A 7,468-nucleotide genomic window follows, 5' to 3' on the forward strand; every position below is an offset into this window, starting at 1 on the left:
TTCAGGTTTGATTCTAATAAGTATACGTTTCTCTTGATAAATTTCTAGATAAAAAAGAAAAAGTGTATATTACTTTTTCAGAATTATAGAGCATTATTAATATGCAATATGCATTATTAATATGCAATATTGCATCTTTAATATGCAATTCTCACTAGGTTTAGCATTGGAAATTTTTCTTTGAAGCCCGATTCATATATAAAGGTGTTTTGAAATACAGAAGATATCTCAACTCTATAACATAAATCTTATAGCATCATTCTACTGACAATGAAACACTTGCTATATGACACATAAATATACACGATTGTTTCAGGTTTGATTCTAATAAGTATACGTTTCTCTTGATAAATTTCTAGATAAAAAAGAAAAAGTGTATATTACTTTTTCAGAATTATAGAGCATTTTCATGCTGATTCTTTAATATGCAATTCTCACTAGGTTTAGCATTGGAAATTTTTCTTTGAAGCCCGATTCATATATAAAGGTGTTTTGAAATACAGAAGATATCTCAACTCTATAACATAAATCTTATAGCATCATTCTACTGACAATGAAACACTTGCTATATGACACATAAATATACACGATTGTTTCAGGTTTGATTCTAATAAGTATACGTTTCTCTTGATAAATTTCTAGATAAAAAAGAAAAAGTGTATATTACTTTTTCAGAATTATAGAGCATTTTCATGCTGATTCTTTAATATGCAATTCTCACTAGGTTTAGCATTGGAAATTTTTCTTTGAAGCCCGATTCATATATAAAGGTGTTTTGAAATACAGAAGATATCTCAACTCTATAACATAAATCTTATAGCATCATTCTACTGACAATGAAACACTTGCTATATGACACATAAATATACACGATTGTTTCAGGTTTGATTCTAATAAGTATACGTTTCTCTTGATAAATTTCTAGATAAAAAAGAAAAAGTGTATATTACTTTTTCAGAATTATAGAGCATTTTCATGCTGATTCTTTAATATGCAATTCTCACTAGGTTTAGCATTGGAAATTTTTCTTTGAAGCCCGATTCATATATAAAGGTGTTTTGAAATACAGAAGATATCTCAACTCTATAACATAAATCTTATAGCATCATTCTACTGACAATGAAACACTTGCTATATGACACATAAATATACACGATTGTTTCAGGTTTGATTCTAATAAGTATACGTTTCTCTTGATAAATTTCTAGATAAAAAAGAAAAAGTGTATATTACTTTTTCAGAATTATAGAGCATTTTCATGCTGATTCTTTAATATGCAATTCTCACTAGGTTTAGCATTGGAAATTTTTCTTCGAAGCCCGATTTCTATCTAAAAGGAGTTTTAAGATATGTCATATATCTGACTCTCCGACCCACCCGAAGGTGTTTTAAGTTAAGAAAGATATCTCAACTCGATAATCTAAATCTAATGATATAATTTCGCTGATAATGAAACACGTGCTACATGACACATAAATATACATAATTGTTCCAATTTTTATTCTAATAAGGATAAGTTTCTCTTGATAAATTTCTAGATAAAGAAAAAATATGTATATTACTTTTTAGAATAACATAACATTTTACTGCAGATTCCTTAAATTGAAATTCTGACTTTCCATTGGAAATTTTTCTTTGAAGCCCGATTCATATCTAAAGGGGTTTTGAAATGCCGAAGATACCTCAACTCGATAACATAAATCATATTATCACTTCTGGCGATGAAGCACTTGCTATGAGACACATACATACACATGAGTGTTTCACTTTCACAGTGATAGATTTCATTTGATAAATTTCTAGATAAAGAAGAAAAAGGATTATTACATTTCAGAATATTTTATTATTGGTTACCTAATTAGCAATTTTCGCTAGGCTTTGCAATGGAAATTTTTCTTTGAAGGCCGATTCATATCTTAAAGGTGTTTTAAAATACAGAAGATATCTCAACTAGATAACGTAAATCTAATTATATCACTCAGGTAACAATGAAACACTTGATATACACATAAATATACACGATTATTTCAAGTTTTATTTTAACAATGATAAGTTCCCTTTGATAAATTTCTAGATAAAGAAAAAAAACTGAATGGTACGTTTTAGAATAACAGAACATTTTACTGGTTCACTAATTTGTATTTTTCGCCAGGCTTTGCATTGCAAATTTTTCTTTGAACTTCGATCCATATCTAAAAGGAATTTTGAGATAAATGAGATAACTAAAGTCTAATAATTTTGCTATGCTGATAACGAAAACTTGCTATACGATACATAATTATATACAATTGTTTTAATCTCAAATCTCTACCTTATCTTATGCTTCATTGAAATTTTATATTCCGAAACTAAGGTAAATACTCATTCAAGCGAAATCTTTTGAGAATATATAAGCGAAAAACTGAAGCCATCAGCACTTACCTCGCAAACTTCCGCTAAGACAAGCGACCAACATAAAGTGCGCTAAAATGATGAAAGCCGTGGTAAGATTTCTTTTTCTGCTTCTAAATTTGAGTATTCTGTATTGTTGGTATGACTGAAAAATCAACATTGTGTTCCGTTTTGTAGATTTGTATAGTACAAAAGAATGATGTTTGATTTTGATTGTGTTTTTTAGTTTAAAATTAAATTGCTTGAAACTGTAAGAAATTTTGTCATATTTGGATTGTTATTCCACTTATTTCAGACCACATAAAACTTTGCATAGTTTTCTAGAGCTATTATTAAGCTTCCCAATTTGTAGATGAAGTTTCAGTAGCAAATAATTTTGCAACACAATACCAAGGAGGAAACATATTTATTTTATTTTATATCCCTATTTACTAACTTCAGGCACTGATAAATAACTCTATACCTTTATTTAAAATATTTATTGAATTCCTATTGAAAAAAATTTGATTCGATAGATTTTTACAAGATTCCCCAATGTATTCTAAAGCACTTGTTACAGAAAAAATAGGATTACTTATATTCAATATGTGCAAATACTTCAAGAGTTGCGTATTTTTCTGCATAGTGTTTAATTTTTAGCAGCAATACTTTCACAATTTATCAATGAATATAGCTGAACTTCTAAAATACGAGAATGAGACCATGATATCAATCATCTTCAGGTAAATAAGAAATGTATACGTAAAAATTGTTCAAAAACCAAAGTTTTGGTTGTTTACAATTGTTTGTATTAGGCAACATATTGAATTTTCCGCATTTATGTTAGATGACAATTATATAAAGATAAATTGCTTGCAAATATAAAATTCGCAAAACTCTCCATTTATAAAGTATTGTTACGAAATGTCCGGGTTCGTTTGGATAGTGGAAATTATATGGTGTGGAGAACGCTTAATCAGCAGGCGGCAGTAGAAAATAAAACAACGACGTTTATTAACACGAAGATACACAGGACAGCACAAGGACGACAACTACATACAGCATAGAGAAGACAATTATCTGCAGCCGAGACGTGCACACAACAAGACTCTACTGCAGACAGTAGCGCACAGCTTAGTTCAGCACTAGCTTGACTCCATCGCTGCTCTGCTAATCTCTGGAAGACTCGTTCTTCGCCGTCGATTCCGACTACTCCCCCGGCAGATGCAGACTGCTTCCTTTTATAGGTCTCAAGAGGCGGACTAAAAGCCTCTCAACCAATCAGGAACTTTCGAGGCTTATCTTGGTTCCTACTGGACGGTTCAGAAAAATGCTGGATGCTTCGGGTATAATCTATTTTGGCGCCAAAGTCGCCAAATTCGTCACCAAGTCGCCAAATGGTTGCCAAGCTCTGGGACCTCCGATGTGACACCCGGACTCCGTCCAATACAGATGACTGTAAAACAATCTTTCTGATGATGGAACCGACTATGCTGGGAAGCAGCATCACAGATTCGTAACAGTATTGTTACTAATAATTCATTTTTCTAGTAATTTACTTAGTACCATTAAATTTTTTTAGCATTCAACCATTTGTTAATTCTAGCAAAACGTTTTATTCTTCTGTTTTCAATAAATCAAACCATGTTTATATATTTACTATAATTTTGTGAACAGAGTCTCAGTTCCTTCATCTCAAAATTTCCATCATCAGAAAGCTTTACATTTTTTATCCTAAAATCTGATATAAAATTGTCATATCAATATCTGCATTACCTTATCTCTGTTTTAATGATCCATACATAAAAATATAAATTTAATAAATATAAAAAAAATTCATGCTCATAAATAAGGTAATGCAAAAAGATAAGGCATGAGTTACCTATTATGTTAATATTTATAGCATGAATATGATATACAAATGGAAACGAACAATGCGTGCTATTTGGCCCAAGTTTTCATAAATTGGAAATTTAATGACAAACCTGATAAAAATTGGATACAGACAAACTAACAAATATACTCTTTGTTTTCTGTAGCTCGCTCTTGTTTTGGCTATGGCAGCCATTGCTTGTGCCTCAACCGGCGTCGATGTCATTCGCCACACTCCCGGATTCAATGGCTACTATGGATATGCACCATATTACCATGGATACGGAAACGGATATTTCGGGTATGATGGACTTGGTTTGGGACCTTATAACTACTATGGAAGATACGGCCTCGGTTATGGAGGATATGGTATCGGATATCGAGGATATTTGGGAGGGCTCGGTTACTACGGTTATTTTTAAGTAACTTCTTGGTAAGTCTTTCTGATATTACAATTTAAAATCAGTTTTGCAACTATAGAAATAATATCACTGCAAATAATATGTAAATTTATATATACCTCAGATTAAAATTCATTTAAATAAATTTAGTTGAAAATTAACTGATTTTTTTTTGAAATAGTTATTTCAAATAGTAAATTTTTTAGATGCAGTTATTACCACTTAATGCATTCCATTCTTAAATTCTTTTTTATTTAACTGATTCTTTCCATAAAGATTGAATGCAATCCTTTCAATTTAATCTTTTTATAGGTTTTACCAAAATCTGTATATATTTTAGAAATGCAACTGAAAATATTAATTTGCGAAGTATTTACGGAAAGGCACTCATATATATATATAAATTATAACATTGAATTATTTTGCTAGTTTAAGCAAAATAAGAGGAAATTCATTTACTTGTGTATCTATGAATTTGGCTTAAGCAGAATGATATAAAGAAGAATTTACATTAAAAGAGTTTTTGGAAATATCCATGAATGGTTAAATTCAAAGGAGAAGGATTGAGAACATTCAAATATTATGAAAAATTTGGATGCAGATTCTTTGAAACTGTGACAGATTTAAAAAAATAATGCTACACATATTGAAAATAACGTTATGAAATTGATAAATATATTCTATGCAACAAAACTTTGGAAACGTTTTACGAAAAAAAAAGTTTTTTAATGTTTTTAGAATGTTACGAGTAAAACGAAATTTTAGACGCACTGAATCTTTTAGACTTTCTATAAAAATTGCATTATTTTAATAATCTAAGTATACATTTTTTTCTTTTCCAGTTCAACGGCAGAATGTGTTAGCAACGGCAGCGTGTGTTGTGAAACAGCTTACTACAAGATCCCACCATCTAGGTTGGAGAAATTACATTGTTCATTCTGAAAAATAAAGAGTTGTAATCACATTTTCTTCATTTCATTAATATAATTTTAAAAAAGCACAAACACAACTTTATATATATATATATATTTGAAACCTTCAAATAGTTTCATTAATATACATATCTTTTTTCAATCAACAACCATTAAAAAACATGACGCATTCTGTTTTGATATTTAGAGAACAGAAACATTTGACCGTTTGAGATATTCCTCCTCATACAATAATTTGTTTATAGTGTGTTGCATATTTCATTTTTTTTTTCTTTTATTAAGAGTGCTGTTGGGTTTTCATGCTTGTATTTTATATTAAAATAATTTTGATATAAAACAAAAACCATAAGAATATAAATAACTGAATTTGCAAAATGCATATAGGTTTCTATAAATTTTACTGAGTTTCTACAAATTTCAAATTTCTTATATTTAAAGCACGTAATATTTCTAATATTTAATAATTTTAACACATTTGAATACTTTTCTTTTAATAAATTCGCTTGATAACAATTCGCTTGGTAACAATTTTGATGAGCATTTAATTAAGATATGAAGTTCATTGCCATGTTGAACACAACTATCTGATAGTTTTATAAATCTGTCATAACATGAAATTTATAATTAAGATGTAATCACTGAATTAATTATTACAAATTAGAAAATATTCAAGAATAACCATTTTCCAAAATTTTGCATTTCCTTTTGTGAAATATAAGTAAATATACCTTTACTTACTTTATTAGAGAACTTCACAAAAGCAAAAATTTTATTTTGGGCATTCCGATATGAATTTCTCTCTAACTCTTACTATCAGTTTTCTCTTTTCAGTATATCGTATATTAAAGTTTCAAAAAGAAACAAATATTAAAACTTGGTCTAAACTTTCTCCCGCCATTCCCTTAGAAGTTACTTTAATTTACTGTTTACAAAAGACATCGTAAAATAATTATATTTGCTGACCAAGCATTGACAGAAATCATGATGATATTTAATTATAAGATAATATATGTCATATTATTAATGCAATATTACTTTTCCATTGTCAAAATCGCGCCACCTAATACTTACATTTCCTTTCCAAATTTTGAAAAAATTTCGATGAATACAAGCAGATTTTACATTATATTACTAATATTCATTTAATTTTTATAAGTTTAAAGTTATGCCAGCTGTTTGAGATATTTAAATAAATTACTACCTAAAAATGATGAATTAAAGAAGGGAATGAATAATTTCTGTATTTATCTAATATATGATTTGATAAATACAGAAGAAGAAGAATCTTTTGCATTTGTATTGCAATATAATTTATTAGTTTATATATTGAACTTTATTTAATTAGTAATAAATGTGATGTTTAAGTTCACAAGCACTCATCAGTTGGCATCGTTCTTTACTGCTTGATATAATGAATAAAATTCAAATCAAACATGTGAAAATAAAATATTAGTGGAAACAAGCGATTACAAGTGATTTTGAAATTATCTTTTAGTGTTTGTGATTAGATAATAAAAAAAAATCTCAAATGCTTACTTAAAAAGTTTTTAAAAAATCTCAAATTTAAAGACTTAAGAGAAAGCTTTTGCAAATGAATAAAATTTGAAGTACAAGAAATTTCTGTATAATTTTACTGCAATTACAAGGCAATGATAATGATGGTTTTTGTACGTTTCAGAAATATTAAGGGTTTTTCAGTTTGTTTCAATAGCCGAAATCTAATCAGTTGCACTTTCATAAATTTATTCATGATTAAATGAATTTGTCTACTAGTTGATCAATAGTTGATGTATACCAATTTCATCTGTCTAGCTCTTTACATTTAGTAGTTATCCCGTTCACTTGTATTCGGGCAGTTGGCTACACAGACTTCCTCTGAATGGATTTCCTACA

General features: G+C 28.8%; 1 long non-coding RNA gene across 1 annotated transcript; it reads left to right on the forward strand.

Annotated features, from left to right (window-relative positions):
- Positions 1 to 2,425: 2,425 nt before the first annotated feature.
- Positions 2,426 to 5,564, forward strand: LOC129990944 (uncharacterized). Its single transcript, XR_008785834.1, has 3 exons — positions 2,426 to 2,483; positions 4,410 to 4,675; positions 5,486 to 5,564. It is a non-coding gene; the product is annotated as an uncharacterized LOC129990944 (long non-coding RNA).
- Positions 5,565 to 7,468: the final 1,904 nt, after the last annotated feature.

This window comes from Argiope bruennichi, chromosome 2 (assembly GCF_947563725.1).
Source record: "Argiope bruennichi chromosome 2, qqArgBrue1.1, whole genome shotgun sequence".
Classification (NCBI taxonomy): Eukaryota; Metazoa; Arthropoda; class Arachnida; order Araneae; family Araneidae; genus Argiope; species Argiope bruennichi.